A 23563-nucleotide genomic window follows, 5' to 3' on the forward strand; every position below is an offset into this window, starting at 1 on the left:
TCTATTAGAAAATAGTGAATTAATTTATTCTTTCCTTACAAAATCAGAGAAACATTCTTATATACAGAAAACAAGATTGTGAAATTCCCAAAGTTTGCAAGGAATTTGGAAGGGAGATACAGGACTTGTAAACATGCTGAGCTGGCTTTAAAAGCTGATAAATTTCAATTTGCATGTGCCCATTCAAATCCATGTATAACCTTGCTATGGCAACAGCATTACTGGAGAGAATTAACATAGAGATAGACTTGGTATTACTTTTCTTCTTGTTTCAGACTGCTCAAATAACAATAGCAAGAGTGGAAGTGCCCGTTGTGCCAAGAACAATAAAGTGGATGCACGGAGTCTGAGAATTCTTGGCAACAAATATCTCAAACCAATTAGGCCCTAATATGAAATATTTTTAGATTTGGATTCCTTTCATTGGATGTGCAGAGGATAAGACTCCTTGAAGCAATTTGCTAGTTCTCTTTTTCCGTTTCTGGAAATGCATGCAATTCTTGTAAGTAGAATCTACTTTTGATTCCGGGAGAAATTCTCATTAATTTTGGATTTTTTTTTTAATTTATTATTATTATTCTTTAATTTCAGCACACTAACCCAAACTGCATTGTGTGATATAATGAAAAAAAACCTGCAAAATATAGCAAGGGACTAGTGAGAGAGAAGACTTTCCTGGAAGTCTTGAGGTCTCTTCCAACCTAGAAATTCTGTGATTCTGTGAGGAACTCCAGTTTTCTGAGGAAATCATGGTGTTCAGTGTTTTCTGTGAAACACAGAGCACCTCAGCCAGCAGGTCTGTAGGTGGTCATCATGGTGCTGCCTCTAATGATGCCATCTTGAACCTTGAAATACTTGTTCATACTGTAGCACCATGAGTTCTCTTATCACGTGGGACTACATTTCCATTAAAAAGGTGGGGGAAAAGACATGCATAACTCTTAAAACTGTAGAGTATGTGAATTCCAACCTCTTAAAAAATATGACAACTCTAATCTATATTTGTTTAAAATTCTTAATGAATGGATGAAGAGCACAATTTTCAGGATCTGGATTTTATTTTTATTTTATTTTTGCATGGCATATTGTGCCTTTGCTCCTTAAGAAAACTGTCTGACACTAGAAGCAATAACCACAAGGTAAGAGCCTGGACTCTACCATGCAAGGATTTCATTGGCTTCATTTTCTAATTCTCAGCTTGACCACAGCACAGCTGTGGTTCTTGGGTAAGAAGCAGGACAATTTTGGTTCTGCCCCACACAGAACCCCATTCTTCTGCTGAAATCAGTGATGAAATCCCTCTGAATTCAGTGGAAGCAGGATTGAACTAGCAACTTTCAACAAAGGCGTCATTGTTCGGCATCGCAGGGGTCTGGGATGCTGGTGATGCCTTTCCTCTTTGTGCTCACTTCCTCTGCCTCATTAAGGCTGTGGCTTTTGGTTTTTCAGCTCTGGGGTGTCTGTTTGCCATTGGGTGTCTGCGATGTTTTGTGGGCTCTGGTGTCTACTGCATTAGAAGACAGATGTTCCTGGGAGTCTTGCAAACAAGTCTTATTACAGGGGAACAGGGTCTCTGCTCCTACTTTAAATGCATAAAATCTGAGATAGGGCTTGCATTACATTCCAGATCACATTTGCATGACTGATTATTTTTGCCTTTTTCGTTTGTTTGTTTAATGTCAGCAGTAAAAGGTAACTTAAACCCCAAGAGCCTGACTTAAGTGCCTTGCGTTGCTTTCGCTTTGTTGTGTCACTCAGCAGTGTTTCCTACACGCAGGACTTCAGCAAGCTTCATTTCCTGCGCTGAAGTGGTAGCAAAACAGCATAAAGAGAGCCTGGGAAATTGAGAATTATGGGAGGTATCAAGACCTCAAGTCTTGTAAGAGGTCCCTGGAGGAGCACCGAGCTGTCGTTGCAGAGATCAGGTACAGGCACTAACAGCCTGGTTAAGTAGGTGCAGGCAAGCCACAGGGAGAGTCTTCAGGCAACTGCAGGGGAGAGAGGGGGCAGCCAGTGTCAAGAGGATAGTAGGTATTTCTGTGAGTCTACACTTTCAAAATGATACTGTTTTTTAGATTTTGATACATAATGATACTGATTTTGCAAGCTAAACTATTCAGATTAATTACCGCGTATTTTCATTCTTTCTAATTACTGTAAAGGTTAGAGAGATATATTTGTTCCAAATTAAATTTTATTCTCAAGCTCGAGTACATGCTTAGATTAATTCTACCTGAAGTAGGTGAACTATTTTGGTTTTATGAAGCAATCTGGTCAAATTTCCCAACTGGGCATTTTAAAAAGAGAAATCTGAGACATCAAATGTGCTGGCCGTCCCTTGATGAAGAGACCTTTCCCCTGCAGGGAAATCAGCAGTTAATGTTATTCACTCCACATTTCAAAAGCACTTCGGCTATAAATTGCAAAGGTATAGTTCAAATATATTTTTAATTACCACTAGTTTTTTTGAGGCTCTCAGAGGTGGCAGATAGATTGTTACAGCGATGTCATATCTGGGTGCATGTATTTACTAGTGGAAGATAAAAAAAAAACAAAAAACACAGTCTCTCTGCAAGTCTCCAAACCAGCTGAGGAGGATTTGTCCCCAGCTTCCCCTGTTGCCCTTGGGAGCCAATGCCACAGCCCTTCCATCGCACCCCGACCCGTGGTCCCCTTGGACGTGGGATGAGGCTGGAGCATCTCCACGGCTTGGGAAGAATCTCCCCATGAAGTGGCTCAGGTACTGCTGCCCACACCTGTCATTTTCAGCTGCACGCTGATGCCAAGGTCAAGAGCCACCAAACTCCTCTTTGCAGCAGCCAGCGTTACAGAGCCTGTATATTGTATCCTGCCTTGGGAGACCTTGAGGAAGCAGCGTGAAAACCGTGTTTATAAAAGGATGTGAGATATAAACTAACACTCCCTTTCTGATATCTGAGGATTTATCTTGCAGTAAAATTCCTCTTGGGAAAGCGGCAAAAATTCGACCCCGGTGTTAATTAGGGAACGCATAAACCCCATTTATCTGAATTTACATACAGAAGAGAAGGTAGTATGATAAAAGAGAAATTTAACTATTCATCCCTCTCTGCAACTATAAACACAATTTTCACTGTGTTTATGCTTGACTGTCTACAAAGGCCCTGTGATGCAGAAAAGGGATGCTCGGTCCCCGGAGCACAGCTCTGCTAGGCACTTGGGCCGATGCAGTGGGTGTAGTGAACCCAGGGATGCTCTGCAGAGGAGGGCAGGAGCTATGGTCATGACATGGAAGATAAATCCAGGACAGGATTTCGAGTGGAAAGAGCTGTGGTCAGAGACAGGAGTCAGGAAGGAGGATAGTGTTTCTGAAAGAAACACTGCCCGAGCAACAAGGATGAGTAAATGGGATAACTACCAGGAATTTACAGAAGCATTAGTGCAATCATGGGATGGACTTTACTTGATCAGAGAGGGCAGTGGAGGATCCAGGAGTAAGCTCCAGGTTAAGAGCTGGAATGCTGGAGAATTTACTGGATTTTAATAGCCAATGAGAAGAATATTAATTTAGTTTTGAGATATCAGGAGACTTTGCAGGAAAAGAAAATGAGGGAAAGACATGAGTCTGGCCAGTCATTCACAGCTATTGATGAAGATGTGATTATAACTGGGAAAAGGGATTTAGATAAAGAGGTATAAAAGGAAAGCAGGATAACACCTCCATTGAGTATAACCCTGAACAAAACAAAAGGGATAACAGGAAGATAATGTCAATGGGCAAAGGATACACCTGGCTATTGAAGGCAAGGGAGAGGTAGAGAAAAATGGAAAAGCAACTCTTATTCTAGAGAAAGAGGTGGAGGGGCCACTTCAATGCACCAGGGAGTGAGAAGCTGGTTGGGGGAAGAAAAGGAAATCATAATACTGGGAGCAGAAGCCTTGAGGTTTTGAGAAGCCTGGAGATGGGGGGAGGAGGGAGAGCAAGCAGCGAGCAGAGAGGAGGTGGAGCTGGGCAGGCAATTAAAATGCCCTGGGCTCTGGGGGCCAAGGAAAGAAACCCAGGGAAAGACTGGTTGGTGAGAGGCTGGGAGGGTGGGCCAGGGGGAGTGTGGACACATGAGCCAGAATAACAGTTGGGTCAGGGGGTTGCACTGGAAAACGAGCAGCAGAGAAAGTTTGGTAATTCATCCTCACACAAAGACTTTTCCCTTCATATCTGAACGTGCCTGTTTCTGTCAGCTTGATTAAATCAACCGGTTGATCTTATTTATCCAGGTGATGGGTGGGTGCTGATACATAGCCCTCAGGAGCACATAGAACCTATAGGAAGAACTGATTTATGGGTCAGCAGCCAAAATTAATAGATAAAACAAAACAAAACAAAACAAAACAAGCATGGTGGTTCTAAACAAAAATTACGTTCCCACCATTCTTTGTTGTTGTTGTTCTGATGAAAGAACAAGAACAGAAACAAAATTCTCTGCATCCAATGAGAAGAAAAATATCTGATTCCAGGTCTTTGTGAGGAATGCTGGAGGAGCAAAGCAGAGAACTTTCCCTCCCGTTGATGCTGCAGGAGCTGGAACCATGCCGTGCCCCACAGGAGTGAGGGGGAGCACAGACCACATGCGGAGAGGCCACATTTCACTCCTGGCAGTGGGAATTCAACCCCGCTGCTCCCTGGTGACTCCCTAAGCCCTGGGCTGGCAGTCCTCTGCCCACCAAATTTTGTACAAGGCACAAATTCCCACCAACAGGGACTGGTGTGTGTCACCTGCCCAGCTGCTCTCCTCTCTGGGAAGGTAGGCAGATTCACATCTACCTCGTGCTCAGTTCAGGCCATGGCTTTTAATAAAATTCCTCCATCTGTCACAAGGGTGTGCTGAGGGGTGATGTTAGGGGCAGCTCTGCCAACCTGCTGGCAGCCAAAGCTGGTCCACGAATGAGTTAATGGGGCTGGAAAAATGTGAGGAAAAGAGTGATTCCATGGCCTGAGTCTGGTGTGACAAATAAAGACCAGAGGAACTGGTTAAATTTGCTTTACAAGGCCTCATCTTTTGAAGATGACAGAATTATTTGGGATGACCTAACACGTGGTCATCCCAAAGTGTCCCTGCCCATGGAAGGGGTGTTGAAACTAACTGAACTTTAAAGGTCCCTTCCAACCCAAACCATTTCATGAGGCTGTGACTCTACATCCAGCCACCCTGGACGAGGCACAGGACTCCCTCCCAGCTGTCATGCCAAGCCCAATGGGCACCAGGTAGCTGAAGCAGCACAGTTAGCAAACTATGGGCAATAAGCAGCAGCCACTGGTGGCACGTGTGTTTCCAGAGGCTCGGTGTCTCCCTCTGAGCAACAATTACTGGCAAGGACCACAGACTCATTTGCAGAGCTCGTTGTGCTCTGGGGCAGCGAATATACCTTTTGGTCTAAATGCGGTGCTCAGAAAAGAAGAAATTAAAGAAGAAGAAAGAAGAAGAAATTAAATCTTGCTCCATGCCCTGCCTTCCTTGCTGTTCTGAAGCTGTATGGCTGATGGGGGTCGGTCTGCTCCCAGCTGCAGAGAGGTGCCAGGTCCCACTCCCCAAAAAGGGCTCCCCAATTTGCCAACCCTGCATCCACAGCTGAGGTAGAGGGGATAAAGTTCTTGGCCAGTTGCTCCATTTGGAGGTACAAAACCCCCAAGCTCTCTGGCTCCCACCACTGCCGCGGCTCAGCCGAGCTCCCTGCACCTCTCCCAGCCCTGCAGCGGGACTCGGCCGGTGCTCGCCACGAGCTCAGCATGCTCGTGCCGCTGAAGCGAGGTCTGTTTAATACTTGTCTGTGCTCCATGTGTAAATATTATGAGGAATATGTAAAAGAATCTCCTGAAAGCCACTTTATGCTGATGTTACCATGAATAGATTATTGTCCTTTTATGGCTGAGGGACAGGCTTTGTAATTTACAGTGCATTTTATAATCTCTCTGATTTCTCTGGCACCGGCAGTAGCCAGCAAATATCTATTCATAACAAAGAGGACAGCGTTAGGATCGCTGTGTAACAGGAGAAAGAAGGACGGTGGAAGGGTGATTTATGATTCCTCAAACCAAACAGTTTTATCTGCTCACTCAAAGGCAGACTGCCTTCCTAAGAAAAAGTTATTGCTGTGTAAACAGGTGATAAATAATCATTTATAATGAGACAACTTAAACAGGTGATATGAGTTATTTCATAAAAAAGTACAGATAACTTTTACCCATGCTTTGGCAGCAACCTCATTAATGGTAAGGGTCCCATTTAATTAACCCTTGGCTATGCTGCTTTGGACTTTCCTTTACCCGTTCTGCAGGCAGTGTGACCTCCTCCCACCTGCTTTATCTTGGAGTGTTTTTTGTATGACTGAAACTCCAAAATGCTGCCAGCATTTAAAAGATTTGCAGCAGAAGAGAGCCCAGAGGTTTTCTGTTAACCTTAAAAGCAGTGGGGAATGTGGGCTAAACCCAGACATCCAAAGCGGTGTGAGATCCAAGAGGAGCTCTTGGCTCCACCTCTGCTCATCAATTTTCCTGGTAGCTGCAGGCTGTTAACTCTGTGTGAGGGGACAAACACGAACACAGAGCCATAAACCAGGGCTGCCTCATCTCTGGGAGTATTTCAGCACTTGTAGAGGAGCATCAGAGATAGCTTTTTTGGTGGCTTGGACAGTTGAGGACACAGATGGTCAGGTGGAGCTGTGGAGAAGCCCCCAGGCTCTGATGGATCTCATCTGCTGGGGGGGGGTATGAAAGCAGCAGCCCTTTGGTTTGGTTCTTTATATTTACTAAAGTCTAATTTTACGAACACCCCTGGCTGGAGAAAGCGCATACAACTAAAAATAACTTGAAATGAATTTAAGCCAGAATCAGCCCACCTGGCGGTCGCAAACACAGTTATCTCCTGTTCCTTCCTTCCTTCCTCGCCTCCTGCCTCTCTGCGGCTCAGTTTAACCCGAGCACAGGTGTCTTCCTGTGCACCAGCACTGGGGGGATGAAGCGACTGCTCTCCTCTTAAACCAGGGCAGTTTGATCACTGGTGCTGATTTACTGGTGAATCGGAGCAGAGAGATGCTCATGTGCTGCCAGTGCTTCCCTTCTGAGCCTCAGCAATCACCCAAATGCTAGAGGGAGCTGGTGAGATGGGACCACAGGGTGGTTGTCCCACCAGAGCTGCAGAGGTCACCTCATGGTGACTGTAAACAGACCTGGTGGAGGAAGAGGCAGCACCATGCTGGCCAAAGCGAAATATGACCATGAGCAGTGTCAGCACAGCTTGTAAGATAATAGGAAGTCCTATCCTGGGCTCTCTGCCTTCCCTTTACTGCTTTCAACTTCTCTTCGACTCTCAGTGGTGACCAGCTGAGATCTTCTGCCCATCACAGTTGAAGGGGGATAAGCAGATGTAGGCACTTCAGTGGTTTTATCTAGCTATGCTTATTTTGTGTGTGTGTAAAACACGCCTGTCTCATGTTCCTTTGAAAGAAGGTTTTCAAAGGCTGCAATTTCTCAGCACTGCACAGTTGATCCAATCCTAGATTGAAGGAGAGGTGAGGCAGAGCTGCTCAGCCAGTTCTGCCTCTGGATGCAGGGGATCCAGTCACCAGCCATGGATGTTTTCTGGAGATGGGACTGGGTTCAAGGGGCTGTCTCTCACATTTTTCAGCAACTCCTACGTGGACCTGAGCACATCACTACTACCCTCTGCATTTGCATGTGTGAAATGAGGGTGAAGATGCTCACTTTTCTGAATAACCTCTGGATCTACAGAAGAAAGGCACCACATAGATGAGGTCTGAATACAAAATCAGGACCAAAAGGTAGCCTGCAGGACAGCTCTCAAACCGTCTTTGAGGTGTCCATTTTAGCAGTCCTCCAAGGACATGCTACTGCCCTTGTGCACTAGTGGCTGCCTGGACCTGTGAGACGTGGGGGACGTGTAGGGGGGTTCCCAAACAGGGGCCACCCCACAGCACTCTGGAGGACATCTTGCTTTCTATTTGGATCGATGATGGAGTTGCACAGTGTTAGCCCAGTGTTCCACCACAGGTTTTATTTTTATCTATGCACGTGAAACAAGTTCACATGCTGAATGATAATTTGAAATGTCAGGTTGAACTCTAAATGAAAGACACCAAATCCGTTGGCAAGAAACAAAATCCATGGCTGCTGTCATGCCGTTTGCTTCCTATTGATAAGCTTTGAGAAAAGGCAGATGTGGTGTGTCAGTGGCAGCCCCAGCTGCTGGTGCTGGGAATGGGGTGGGAGCAAGCCTGTGCTGCTGTCCCCTCTCTGTGCCCCCTCCAAATCACCTACTGATAACTTGCCTGGCACCTCGTTGCTCAGCCTGCCCCTCAGGACAGTAGCACTGTGCCTACATGGGTGGCAGAGGTGGCTTCTTCCGCTGCTCATCCAGCCCATCCAGCAATGGGCATCTCGCTGACAGATGTGGGCCTGACCCTAAGGAACTGCCAGCACATTCCTCTTCCCTGAGAAAATGCACTCACCCCCCGGGCACTGAGGGGAGCAGGGCTGGAGTGGCCAAAGGATGGAAAAAAAGACAGAGAGACAAAAGGAAATGGGGCAGAGAGCAGAGTTGTGGTGGGGAAGGGTGCACCAAGTGCCCGTTGCTCCCAGTGTCCCTGTCCCGCTGTGAGCATCCCCTTTCCAAACTGCATTCCCAGCATTATCCCCTTCCCTTCTCCCTCCTGGCTCCTGTGTGCAATTTGACTCATCAGGGCATGGGACTCAGCCAGGACAGGACCCCATGGCCTGGAGGAGAGGATGATGAGTTGGGGGATCAGGTCCGAATAACAGCCCTGCCCTACCAGCAGCTCCCTGCCTCCCTGGGGCCACCACAGCTACCTGTGCTCTCTGGGAAGGGAAACCATCATCCTTATCTACCTGTGGCATGGAGATAAAGAGGGGAGGTTACAGTGGGATGAATTTAGGAGGCATGCAATAAAACTGAAGGATGTCATTACTTACAGTTCTTCATCTGATTTCCCAGCCATGTTCATGCCCATCACATTTCTTCAAACAAGTATCTGGCCCTCATGTGAATCCAGATGAATTATGTCTGCGTTCTCTTTACTCCCCGTGTTCATACTTCCATAAAATATGCAATTGATTTCATACAGCACAAGGTGCTCGTTTTAAGTCCATGGCTGCCTGCTACGTATAGAGACTCTTGCATTATTATTTGTTCTCTTGCTTTTCTCCCGAGTGTGATTAGATTTGTCAAACACAGCAGCCACCAGCATCACTCTTACTGTGTCTTTTGGAAGTTTATATTGCTCTCAACTTGCTTTGATTTGATTCTTGATAGCTCAAGAATTCCTCATGACTGTAGAACAGAAATTATTAGTATTTCTGTTAAGGGTTCATTAACAAACTGCATCAGCTCCAGAGGAGGCCAGACACGGTGCAAGGTTCAAATATTTCATCCACACCAGTTCTTTCCCCACTTTTCCTTTATTCTTGTTTTTACAAACTGCTCCTCATTTTGTTAATGCGCATAATTTTCTTACTGAGCACAGACTGGAACAAAGAGTTTGATATTATTTAATGGGATTTTTTAATGGGACTGAGGCTTTCAGCTGAGATCTGAACACTGTACCAGAGTTAACGTGGATGATTATGGTAAATGATGAAACCTGAATAGGCAAAGAATACATGGAAAAAGAAAGTGTTTTCAAATCTCCTGAGCTTGAAATTCATCCTAAAGGTAGTGGGAGCCAGCAGAAGCAACTGCAGGGCCATTAGTCACTGTCTGTGGGCACTCATGGAGGATGGTTGTGTTTCAGAGGACTAGAAAAAATACGCATGTGCGTACACACAAACAAAATATATATTAAAATATATATAAGAAAGGGGAGAAAGAAAGTCTCAGATATTTACAGACCAGTCTCCCAAGATTCAGTTCTCAGAAAAATACCGTAAAAAATAAGAAAACAGATAATAAATAAAGCAACAGCCAGCACATATCTGTCAAGAACATATAATGACAGACCAATTTAATCTATTTCTGAAAAAAAGGATGAGACCTTGTTGATAGGAATAAAGCAGTTGGCTTCACATTTCTTGTAACAATTGTCCACAAATTAATTCAAACTCTGGTGAACAGGCAACATATCTCATGGCTATAGTCCTTTCCAGCCTAATCATCATCAAGCGAGTGCATGTCCTGTCTCTGCCCAGTCAGGCTACATCTGTACAAAATGTAGAGTTTGGTCATTGCCCCTACACCCTCAGATCCCCTACACATCTAGATGGAGCTCTTTTTACAACCGAGGCCTTCTTTGATCTACCCTTAGTTCTTGAATCTTAGCTTAACTTACACCTTTCATTCATTCTCTCCCTTTTGGCACATTTCTCCTTGAAAATGGAGAGACATTTTAATTTAACCATTGATATTCAGACCCCTGGAGCTGCTGAGCCTCCAGTCTTCCCTGAGCCCTGCGCATATGGATGCAGTCTGTTTTTTGAAGCTCACTTTGAAGTCCAGACTCAGTGACCACACCCGGAGCAGGAGGCTGTATGGGCATCCTCTGGGATGCACATTTTAGACCTACAGCCCATCTGCTGTTGGTAGACCTAAGACACTGCCAAGAGTTTAGCACTGGGATTCAAAACCAGCATGTAGCAGAAAACCCTGGAGAAGAAAGTCTGCAGAAATTTCTTCTTGTGAAACTTTTGTGTGCCTTTAGAAGAGGTTAGCATTTCCAGCCCAGTCTGTATCAGCACCAAAGGTGTCATCTATTCTAGTGAGCTAAACAGTGCCCGGGTACAGACTTGAGTGCTTGCCTGCAGCCATCCCAGATGTTTAACTGTTGGCATTCTGCCTGGCATGATTTTGTGCCAGTTGGCAGTCCCCATGCAATTCCCAGGCCCAGTTTGGGAGAGGGCAATAAGCCTCTTCCTTATAGGCAGTACGTATGGAGACACAGGAGTGTAGCCAAGTGGATGTGCGTTCTGCCACACCATTTGTCCTTAAGGCAAAAGAACAAGTCCTGGACCAGTTTAATTTACCCATATAAGCAAAGAGACTGCATAAAAACTGTGCAAGGACTTGCCCATTGGCCAAGAGGTAACTGGGTGAGAGGTTTTTGAGTCTAACTCTGGCACAGTACAACCCTGTTCCAGATTTCCTGGAAATCCAGAAGTGAAACTCATCATCAGTATTCCAGCCTTCAGTGACGCTTATGAAGCCAGAAATTGGCTCAAACAACAAAGCTAGAGCTTAAGGACAAGTAATCCACAGCAGCAATAAAATATGGGGAAGCAGGAAAAAGAGGTCCTAATGGGGACTATGTTCCCTGTGCCCCTTGCCAACATCAACTGAAATAGCTGCTTGGGTTCAGTGGAGTGGCATCCCTTTGTAGGGTCATCATGGAGCTCCAGCTCCTCAGATCTCTTGGAGAACAGATGGAAAGCTAAAGACTGAGTCTATTCCTTGGAATTCATGGGGGCAAATCTAGATGTCACTCTGGTCAGTACTCATCTTCTCTGAGCTGTCAGGGGCAGACCGCAGCTCACCTGGGACCCAGTTCAAGTATGGGTCTGCCTGTCTCTTGGGTGTTACTGGACTCTGCAAATAATACTGCCCTATGCCAATTTCTCAGGAACACATCCCCACCATATGACAGGGTCTGCTCTTCTGTAGCAGAAAATGAATTGGCCTGCCATGCCAGTCTTCACCACATTTATCCCCATCATGATTTATCCTTCCTTCCCTGCTAGAGTGGGATCCCTTTCTTGGAAGACCTGTGGGCCCACAGCCTTTGGCTGTCCCAAGGAAGGGGTAGACTACATGTTTCAGAGATTTAGATCCCAGAGCGGTGAGGAAGGTCTCTTGATGCTGCCATGTCCAAGTATTGGCCAGGCTCGAGATATTCTGCTGTGTCTGTCGTACTGTGCAAAATAAATGTGAATTTATTTTGGGGTTGTACATGAAGCATCAGATTTTCTTCCCAGTCCCATAACAACCAGAGGGACTGAACACACTGCAAATTAGCTTAGTGTCTTCTTCCCATTGTTTCAACAACAGCCCTACTCAGCTTTCCAAGATACTCCAGGCTGATCTGTTTCCTTGGACATCTCCAGAAAATTAACCTGGGCATTCTAATGTATGCTTTCTGAATACTTTTTTCCATAACACTCATGAATTGCCTCCACCTCTATTCAAACCCCAATACTTAGAAAGGTAAAGGCAGATGTAACTGTGGTCAGCACCATCTTGTGGACGCAGTTTTGACCCCAGGATATACAGATGTTATTGGTAAGGGACCATCTTCTCTAGAAAGAAGCAAAATATTTCACAGCAGGAAGACCTTTGTTCTTTTATTTATTTATTATTTTATTATTTTATTCATGTGGATCAGAAGACACTTTTTTCTCTGGTAGTTTGAATAGGTCTGATTTGCCTTGGTAGGAATTGATTCTGCTCAGGTAAACTGTGAGCTGAAGGACAAAAGGTTGCCCATTAGTTTGGCTAAAGCCAAGTTTCGTCACTTGGAGCTCCTTTCAGGCCTTCACAGAGCCCTGTGTCCTTTCAGAGCAAGGGTGTGCTGAGATGCCTGTTCACTTGAAGAAACCTGAAACAAACCTCCATGCTGTTGTGAATACCTGGGGCACTGTCTGTGGTCACCAAGGAAGAGTTGACAAGTGGGCAATCTTCTTCAGGATATGTTGATCCATGTATACATTCACTTTCTTTCCTCTTTTTTCCTCCTCACAGGAGTCTAGTAAGTGTCTCCATGAGCTCAGACTGAAGCAGTCTGTGGACTTATGAACTTATGGCCTTTATCTTGACTTGGATTGGAGTACCCCAGTACATACTGCTAATATTGATAATGTTTCAAGTGCTTACGAGACACTTCCATCCAGAGATTGGATACACATGTATGGCATTCTTGAAGAAACAGTGATGAGTCAGAGAATAGACCTACCAATGACTTCAGCAAGGTTTTGGCATCATTCCACGCTACAGTCTAAGAAAATACAGGCTAGATAAGGACAAATCTTCTGGAAAAATTTGCTCAAAGGATAGTTATCAGTGGTCCATAGTGATAGTCTTCTTTGAATAGATTCTCTACGGACCAATTCCAGGCCACACAGAAGTTAATATATCCATTAATGGTCTTGACACAGGAATAGACCATACTCTCACTGATGTTTGTGGATGATCAAATCTGGGGCAGGAAGAAATGTGAACCCTTTGAAAGGCAGGGTTAGAACTGAAAAAGTTCCCAACCAATTACAGCAAGACCCTAAAATAAATAGCCAATAAACCCATAAGGAGAAGGGCAAAGTATGATGCATGGGTAGTAATAGGCAACTGCACAAATACAAATTGGGTAACTGCCTAAGCAGCAGCTCTGCAGAGATGGAGCTAGTGATTAAAGATGAATATGAGTCATAGGTTTTGTGCTGCTATGAAAGAAGGCAGATGCCTCATTCAGATATGTAAAGAGGAGTCATAAGGAAGATGCAGTCAGTATTTCTTCTTTGACTTTATTCATCCCTTCAAGACTTCAGTAGTTTTGTCCATTCTGGAGGACTACACTTTGCCATCCCAACTGGACATTTCCTTGAAAAAGTCAGGGAGGAGATTTCTGCCTGGAGAAAAACAAACAAACAAACCAAAACAAACAAACAAAGAAAAAAAAAGAGAGAGAGAGAGAGAGGAAGAGAAAGAATTTGGATAGGTTCATCTAGAGAAGATAAGACTGAAGGGGAGAAAAATGTATGGTGTAATAGTCTTTGTATGGTTATGATAAAAGATTGCTACACAGAGTACAGGGCAGCAAGTCATATGGAAAGACATTGGAACAAACTTAAGGAAAGTGTGTTTTGGCATAGATGGCCTAGAAGACCTCAGTATTTTAGGAACAGATTTTAAAATACCAGTGAGGATTCATTAGATATAATCAGTCCTGTGCTGAGGTTATGAGGTGAGACAAGATGGCACCTCTGCTCCCCATCACTCCTGTCACAAATGATTCCACAATTCTGTGATTTGATTTTATTTTTTAATTCAGTACCTGAATTCGATTTAATGAATTCAACGTTCTGCCTGATTTGTTAACCTATTTACTTTATCTCCAATATATTTTTTTTTCAGGTAGCATCCCCCTCTTCCCTCCCCTGCTCTCTGACAGCCTTATCTCAATGCCTTTGCTGTCCTCATTTGCCCAATAGACAATCTTTCATATCATTAGTTTTTCTCACAACAACACCCCATAAACAGCAATTTTCTTCAGCTGCACATTCAAATGTGTTGATTCAATGTGTTTTTCACCTTTAAGCATACAAAGGTGAATCATCTTTTTTTTGTTCCTTCTTTTTCTTTGCATTCTCGGATGAGTGATGAGCTGTGTCCTCCCAATGACAAACATTCTTCTCTCACACCCATGGGCCAAAATCTCTACATTAGGGATCTAAACAAAAGTGTGTTTTACAAGATCAAAAATGAGTGGAAGGGTAATAATAATAAAAAGTCTATTAGGAAACTGAGATTATTAGATAATTAACAGATACTTAGGCCTGTTCTCACCCCGATTTAGATATTTAAGCAAGAGACTTGAGTGGCAACCGTAGCTGGCTTCATGCACAGTGAACTGGGAGAGCGAAGCATTTCTTGTGGGTGATTCATCCTGACTAACACTAAATTGCCTGCTCAGGTTGCCAACAGCAGGACTCAAGGGAGGATCTGGCTTCTGGTTGGGGGCCGTAAAATCTGGCTGGGAGACAGGAGGCACTCAGGTGGCACCAGGAAGCACTGTAGTGAGCAGCAACCATTGAGCCTGTTTATGGTTAAAAGGAAAAGGGCAGTAAGTTGTTTGGGAGAGTGGGAACTTCAATTGAAAATGTTTTCCTGAGATGGTGGGAAGATATTTGCAGCAACTGAGTTTTTTTCAGTGCTACACACAGCTGTAATATGTTCCAGGAACCTCATTTCAAGAACTCTGATTTGGTTGATCTTAATATGCTTAATGCTTAATTTTTCCAGGTTTTGGCCAGTTAACAAATTCATTTTGTGCAAGGAAAACAACTTGGTGAAGCTGTGTGCAAATCCTGCCTGCTTGGTTAGCTCAAAGTGGTAAAAAAAGAAAACCCAGCTAAGCTGTGCTGGGGAGTGGTGCTTTGACTCATCGCTGCTTCCTGTAGATCCGTATCTCGTCTCCTCTGCTTGACCCTTAGCTGTAACTTCTACCTACAAGTGATCCAGGTGGGTTGGAGAGCTCCTTCTTGCCTGTCTCAGAGGGCTGGATAATTTCAGTTTTCCACTAGATACATAAGGGATCCAAACCACAAGTCCAAGTGATTCAGCTCTCAACTTTGTGTCATGCTCTCTGTTTGATCTTTGCAAGATGGTGTGGGTTTGTTCATCCAAGGAAAGGACTGCATGCCCTGTCTGAACTAGCAGAGCCCTCTGAACATCACCCAGGAGCAAAGAAATAATTTCCCAGCTCTCTGAGATGTGTTTCTAGCACCTCGCTACTGACCCTTCCTTTTCTGTTGCATAAACCTTATCTCCACTCACAAGTCCTTCCTCAAGACCAGTGCTTCTTATCATCTTCCATCTGCCCCAGAACATGCCCACCACCCACTGTCCTGTCGTCATATCTTCCAGAAAACACTTTTGAGTGTCAGCCCACGGCCAGCACTACTGGGGGGAGGTCCCCAAAGCCAAAACCACCTCCATGAGTTCCTCAGGATGGCAGCCACATCAGGCTGAGCCCCCTGCATTGGGTGTGCAGGACTGCTTGTCCTTGTACTCCCCTGTTAGTCAATACTTGCCTGTTGTCTGTGGTGCTATATTTAAATGGTGAACTGCTAGGAGCACACCCTGTCCTTTCATTTTGTGATTGCACTATGCCTCATATAATGGGGTATTGCTTCATGACTTGTGCTGTTAGGAATGGATGCAAAGCAAATAAATAATATTAATGCTAATAAGAATCTTTCCTTATTTCCTCCTTTTGTCTTTCTTTCATTTGTTTCTTTTATATTCGCTGTTATATTTGTGCTTATGTCACTTAAATAAAAGAGCTACTCAAATGCAGCTTGTTTTTTATCTTCCCAGAGAATGTTCACTTCTTTGTCCAAAGTTAAAAAAATGAATACCAAATCAACCAACATGGAGGTTGTTTTTAATCAAGTAATTTATCTTGGCAAGCCCTGCTGCTGTTTGGCAAAACAATCCATTTCTGTCTCAGCAGAAGCCCGTGCATTCTATTGAAGCTAATCCTTGATTCATTTGATTTTCTGTTTAGTTTGATCAGTACCTCAACGAACAGCTCTTTTGTATTAAAAATAATAATAATAATAAAGTAGCTTACACTTTTCTTTTTGATCACTTTAAGAACTGATTCTGAATAATTTACTTCGTTGCTAGAAAACAACCTCTTTTCCCCACAAACACATCATGCAAAATACAAGACATTTACAGCTGTGGCTAGATATTTTTTTTTCTACAAAGAGTAAATTTGTCATCAAATGTTGTTTTAGTTATTCCCAAGCTATTTGTATATCTGAGAAAAATGTGCTAAGTAGTTTTGGCTAGGCACTGGATTTCAAAGTGTGTCAGAGTGAAGATATCCACGTTTTATGTAGCAGTCTTTGGTCAGTGATATCTAAGATGTAGAAGACTTGTCCATAATCCTGAACTTGGCATGCAGGATCTCAACCCTGCTTCTTTGGAGAGTGCTCTGTGCAGCAGCCCATGGGTATTCACGGGAAAGAGTTGACCACAATGTTCTGAAGTCCTACTCGATGTGGGATGTTGCAACATCCTTTACTATTATCAAGGGTTAGAAAACAGAGCTCCATACACCATAGCAAGATATAAATTGTTAATAAAGCTCTTTTTTTTTTTTTTTTTTTTGGTGTTGTCTTATTTCTTAGAAAAAAAATATGTTACCAGATACTTGTACTCAGGTAAGCAAAAGAAAAGACACACATTTTAGGTACAAAATACCAGATTGTCATTAAACCACAGGGAATTTCTGCTTCTAATGTGGTTGGGCAGCAGCCTAATGGAAAGAATGAGACTGCATTTTTCATGTGAGCAACTTGGTCCCCATTTGTATGTTCAGTGCATCCCAGAGAATTAATGGATCTGTAAATGAACTACTGAAATGGTAAGAGTTATCTACATATTTCATTTATTTTATAATAGCTGTTAATCTTACACAGCCTGATTTGATAAAACAGATCATCAGATCTTGATTTTTGTGTGCTTAATTTAAACTGTAATTAACTGTGCATTATACATGTAAATTGCAATGCAGAAGTCTCTAAAAGTACATGAGGATGGAACTACAGTCCAAAAACAAGTGTAAGAAGCTGAATTGGTAAATTCCCCCTGAGTGAGGAAAAAAGCCCCAGACTGTGTGGATGAAAATGAAAGGCTACAAAAGATAGCAAGCCAACCCTTCTCATTGGGTTCCCAGGTATACCATGAGGAGGAAAGGTAGAAAGTAATGTAGGGGGCCATGTCCATCAGAGCTTCCTGCCCATCATGTCCCTTCTGAGCAGGACTTGCTGTGATAAAGCCTGGCCGCTTCCATGGCTCAAAATGCAGGCAGCCTGGAGGGGGAATGTAAATGTGAATGGGGAGGCAATGCTGTTGCACAGACTAGCTACTGTATTAGTGAAAGGAATAGATATCTGAAGCATAGATATGCACTGAACTCAGGCTGACAATATTTGGCATGCTGACCCTTGGTCCAAACCCTTTATGTAACTCTGAAGTTGAGTAAAAGCAGACATACAAATAATAGTTCTTGTGTGATGAAGTTTAGTGAAGATCCAGATCTATAATAAAAATAAGAAACTTCCCTTACAGTGACTCCAGTGCCTTAACACCAGCTTATGCTCTTGTTCCATGTCACATTAAGCCAACTTGAATCCTGGTGCAGGTCAAATCTTGCTCCCCACTGCTCCAGGACACATCCCACCTTTCCTTCTCTCCTTGTTCCCTTCTACCAGAACACACACTGATGTGGCCAGGCAATACACAGGTTCTGGGAATTCATCTTACTTGAAACATGACCTCCATCCCCCCAAAAGCATTGCCTCCATTTCCCTACAGGACCATCCTTGGGGTGAACCACCAACAGCAAAACCCGGGATCTGCTGGCTTTAGCCAGCTACTGCTCTCTCTCCTTTTAGAGGAGCTAACTTTTCAGGGCCAAAAACTCTCAGAAAGAGAAAAGTTTTCCAAAAATTTTCAAAACTTTTACAGAAATGACTTGAATAAATTAAATACCTCTGTATTAAGGCAATTAATTGCTCTTTGTACTTTGCCTGAAATATGTTCTTTTTTCCTTCTACCCTGTTGTTACAAAGCTTCAGTAAGGATCTGTTCTTGGTTTCAAGATAAAACAAGAGGAATTTTCACTCTTCTATCTTCTTGACACCATCTGTTCCTTTTTCCCTTCCTCTTTTTCATTTTATCTTTACATATATATTTATTAGAGCACCTTCATATAGTTGTGAAAGAGATTTGAGTGATGTGTTCTCCAAGAATTGCCTATGATCTTCAGCATAGCTAGAGGAAACTACACATTAATATGCCTTAGGTGGAGGGACAAATACCTCAGCAGGCACACACCTTTAGCAGGTATTTATTTTTGAAAATAGACCAGTAAACAGCCGTGCTAGAGCTTGCAAAACCTTTTGGTGTGTAATTATTATTGCCCTATGACTCTATCCCTGTACAATGAAAACTCTTCTATCATAGGTCAATGCAAACATTTAATGAGTTAAGAAAATGCTTTCCTTTGATGGAAATGGACTCTTTATGGGGTGCCAGTGCTAAAAGACCTTGGTTCCTTGACATGTTTTTTTTTACACTGCTAAAAAGGAAAAAAAAAAATCTAAAAAGATTACTTGGTTTAGATGTTTAGGGTAACCAAACACAGGTCTCCCCTTTGATTTAAATGCATTCCAAATCACCACATAGCTTGCAGAAAACGAGTAATTTCCTTGTTTCTGTGAGAGGAGATGACAAAAGGTATTATCACGTTTGGTGATACCTGGTGAATTTCTTGGCACATTCAATAGAAAACAAAAACCTGTTTAAGTTGATTGTACCTGAAAATCTTTTATAGTAAGCACATTGTTAAGCTGAAAGTGAGATGTCCAAAGCAACTGTTGGCATATTTACAGGCTTGCAATGTGTAAAGTGAGGAAAATGGGTCATGCTGTCTACAGTAGAGTGCATGATTACAGCCATTTTCTTGACAATTTGGGAAGACCCCTGTATCTATGCTGCACCTGGTTCCTGTACAGAGAAAACTTCAGCATATGGGGGTGCTCTAAGGCAACTCACCCCTCACACATGCTAGGACATAAGGCAGAGGTCATTTGCCCCTAACTAATCCTATCATAGATCAGTACTCGTAATGTGATCCATCTGCTGATCTGCAAGGTCATTTCTTCAGTTCCTCATGTCCTGCAAAGTCATTCCTCCAGTCAACATCTTTTCCTCTGGACCTTGGGTCACCTAGCCTGTTGTTCAGTATTGTCAGGGTATGGCCAATGTGTTCTACATTCTTATCTCCACTATCTTCAGCTATTGGTAGTTGTATATACCTTAAATTGTCGTTCTTTAGCTCATCATTTTACTATGAATGCCTGGTACAGCTCTCTAACTGAAAGTTGTTTAAAGGGCATTTGATAAACCTATTTCTTCTCCATGATCCACAGTTTGTAAAGACTTTATTTGTGTTAGACAAGTAGTCCTTCCCTTGCCCATCTGAACCCTGCACCACAGACAGAGTCACAAGGGCTGTGAGACATACTGCCTGGGTAAATAAATGGGACAACAATGCTAGCAGTTACTCCTTCTAGAACAACGGTGCCATGTAAGGTCATATTTATTTTCATAGCCTTTGTTTTTTGACCTGTTGATTGTAAGACCTTATTGTTTTGCTGTTCTGACTAAGCCATTTGTCTTTTGTTGTATCTCATCTGCTGATGAATAGATATCCCCAGCAAACCGAGGCTGCCAAACACCCCTGGGACTCCAGTCTCCGTGCCAGATATTTGTTACATAGCAGTACACGACACTGCAGGGAGATGATGTACCTTTGTCTATGCCGGCAGTGACATCAAAGCAATCATTTAATTTCTGGTGTACTGAGAAAGCCATTGGAAAACGTGAGTGATTTTACAATGAAATCTGTACATTTTCAGTGTCTTGCCATAGCAGCATCACTGTCAAATGCTTTCTTACAGTCGCTGAAGTGTAAGAGTACTAGTTGCCATTAATTTATTTGTTCATTAGCATTATGTAGTGTGAAGGTATGGTCAATGAACAAAGCAGGAGGAAGGAAACCAGATAGCTCTATTTCTCGTCATGGTAGCTTCTCTTCAGAGTAATTGTACAAAGTCCCTTCTTGGACAGGAGCATTATTTACCTCCCGTTGTTTCAATCACTTACATCTTTCTTAGGCAATTCTGTCATGGTGTATTTCCTCCTTTCCTTTGAGGTGAGTTTTAGTCCCTGTTCCCTACTGTAATTTCATTCTTCATATTACTTGCTTTGAGTGGAAGTACACTTATTTTCCTGGCTGTCAGTGTTTATAGCTCTGCAGTTTGCTGTTGAAAATCTTCAGTTCACCTTTGGCAGTCTTTGTGAATATCGAGCTCCTCTATCTTACTTACAGTACCATGTTCAGTCCTGTTTCAGTTGGGGATCTATTTAGTGCACAACAGAAGTGGTCCATGATCCACATTGACATGGCCTGCCTTCCCCTTTGTTTTCTGTGCTTGTAGTGATTCGCTTATCTTTGCTTCCTTTGGAAAGTCCCAACAGAGTCTAAACCATGTCAGGGAATGTGCTTCTGATGGGTCTCCAGGTCTAGTCTACGTGATGGGAAAGGGATTCAAAGTCCTTCCAGACGGAAAATTCATTTGAAGGGGAAGAAGTTGGCAAACATCCCATGATGCTTCCTATTACATGACTGAACTGTTGGCTTTTGGTGACCATTTTTAAAGGGCCTTCTAATCAAAAAAGCAATAATTTCAATAATCTTTCAATTTCAGAATCTCAAAATTTCAATTTGACCATATAATTATGCCCTTCATTCCACTAGAAATACTGCAGTTAAAATAAAGAGAATAATCTTGCTCCAATCATGAAATACTTGAAATGTGTAAAATATTTCTTTTTCTTTGCTTCAAGAGAGCCACATGGAAGAATCTTGATGAGACATCATTTTTTCTTGTTTCTGTGAACTACCATCAAAAGTAGTGACTTGTTTTATATGTAAAATATGAACTTAGGCACTCTGCTTCAGCAACTTAGCTTGTGTAATTATACACTTTAGTGAATAATATAAGTCATATTAATGTGATTAACATTTGTAAATCACCAAGTGTGTAATGGTCACCTCCAGTTATTAAACCAACAACACAACTATCTGAGCAATTTTAACAGATGTTAAGCTACACGGGCTACAAAAACAATTGATAATGCTGAAGAACAACTGTTTCTGTGGACACTTTTGGAAGGCTTGCAATGCCAAACAACTAAATAAGCTTTGATAGGCCAGGAAGTTCTGTACGTAACTGGTCTTCACCTCATATCACAGGATAATGATGGCTTTCTTCTTTGTGTGATTAGTTAATGACTTTTTTCATTAAAGTCTGAGCCTTTCTGTCATTATTCATCATCTGCATATGCTTTTCCTTAGGCTGGCACCTGCACTTGAGGCTGGTACCTGCACTTTGCTGAAAACCTCCATGCAAAGACTGACATTCTTGTCAGGACACCTTCAAGAAAACTGTACTGAACCAAGGTCAAAGTTGGCTCAAAACCTCTTGGAGAACACGGTGGAGTGCACTGCCCTTGCATCTGACTCATGGAAAACAGCTGCCCCATCCTGCCTGAGAGCAACGTGCTTTACAAACAGCATGAGGCCACGCCTAAACCCTTGGACAGTAAGAGATGTAAGACCACAGGAAGCATTGACTTTTCCACACCAAGAACATGGAAGCTGCTCCATTTGTTAAGTGCTGTGAACCAACAGGCCAACAGACTGCTGTCAGTAAATCCAAATGCTGCCATCACAGCAGCTGCCCAGGAGCACAGAGGTGGGGATTAATAGAACCTGCCAAAGCCAAGCACATAAAGAACTTCATCAAAATACATCAGTGCGTCAGATATCCCTTTGCTTTCAATACTAAGAATAAACAAAGGTCACACTGTCACCAGATCACAAAAGCTTGCTGGGCTTGATGCTATTTTTTGCTGAGTTGCTCAAGAATTAGAGAATAGTTGGCAATTTCATTCACAAATATTTGCACTCCTAATGGGGCAGTGGAAGCATGGATGACTGGAAAAGACATGACTGGTCCACATCTGGGGAGAAGACAAATGAGCTCTAAAGCTACCAGGCAGCAGTTTTGCTGTCTCCTTGTTAGGAAACTTTCTGTTAGAGCGACATACAGAGCTGAAAGCCTCTACTAAAATGTGTTTGGCATCCAGCTCCAACTTCTGAGTCAATGGTCTGGCACAGTCCACCTAGAAAGTGGCTACCAAAAGGAACCAGAGGCAGCAGCTGTGCTGCCTGCCTGCTCAGGAGCTTTGTGCACTCTGGGGCAGTGCCTGCTGCATTGGGAAGTCCCGTCCTTTTTCTCATCATCCAAAAGCTCGGCAACAGCAATCTTCATGTCTCTTTTGGCGGCTGTCCCAGTAGCACATGAGCACTCTGTGATGGACTCTTTGGTTTCTAGGCTTGGATGACTACTTCTTAGACTTTATAACAGCAACTTTTCATGCTGTCTTCCATGGCTTATAGATAAAATGGCACTGTGGAAGAAATAGTAGGCATAGTCTCTTCAAGAGTCCTTTAGACCTGATCAGGGATTTTAAGCTCTCCTTCTTTAAGATATATGGATCCCCCCCCCCCCCCCCCCCCCCCAAGGAAGAATGGGTTTTGAACCTCTGCTCTCAGACAGATCTCCTTTTAACATGTGGAATTCCAAAAGCAATGACAGATTGGAAACTCATGCCAAAGTCGCTGAAGCATTTAATAGAGCCCGAGGAAGCTAGTGTCAATCTTTCCTTTGTCCAGAACTACTTTAACAAAGTATGCGACCTCTTCGAACTCTCTCGATGGCTCGCGTGAAATGAAATCTAGCCTAAGTGCGGTAATCTGGGGGCATTAAATTACGTTTAACCTAAATCGTTAACAGTTGTTGATTCTCCACGTTGTAATTACATTGGCTACAAACGGGATCGAGTCCACAGCACGGAGGAGACGTCAGTGGGGTGACTGGGAACTGACAGGCAGCCGCGCCAATCCCCGGCGCGGGGCTGGGAGGGCTCGGCGAGGGAGGGGGGCTCCGCACATATGTCCAGAAATTGCTGCAGTGGATGGCTTGGCTCGGCTCTCGCTGCTATTTAAAGGCACATGAGCTGCATGTTAAATTGGGCATTAGTAGTTGCCTGGCTCGCCAGCTTACAGCTGGTTTGGCAGCGCTGTACAGCTCTCCTCTTGGGGGGCTGAGGACAAAATGAAGGCAGGGGCTGTAAGGACAGAAATTGTA

At 43.3% G+C, this 23563-nt stretch overlaps 1 long non-coding RNA gene across 1 annotated transcript; it reads left to right on the forward strand.

Moving 5' to 3' along the window:
* Positions 1-234: 234 nt before the first annotated feature.
* LOC137849800 (uncharacterized) lies at positions 235-23199 on the forward strand. Its single transcript, XR_011092077.1, has 4 exons — positions 235-502; positions 4495-4781; positions 19993-20167; positions 21706-23199. It is a non-coding gene; the product is annotated as an uncharacterized lncRNA (long non-coding RNA).
* Positions 23200-23563: the final 364 nt, after the last annotated feature.

This window comes from Anas acuta, chromosome 1, assembly GCF_963932015.1.
Source record: "Anas acuta chromosome 1, bAnaAcu1.1, whole genome shotgun sequence".
Lineage (NCBI taxonomy): Eukaryota > Metazoa > Chordata > Aves > Anseriformes > Anatidae > Anas > Anas acuta.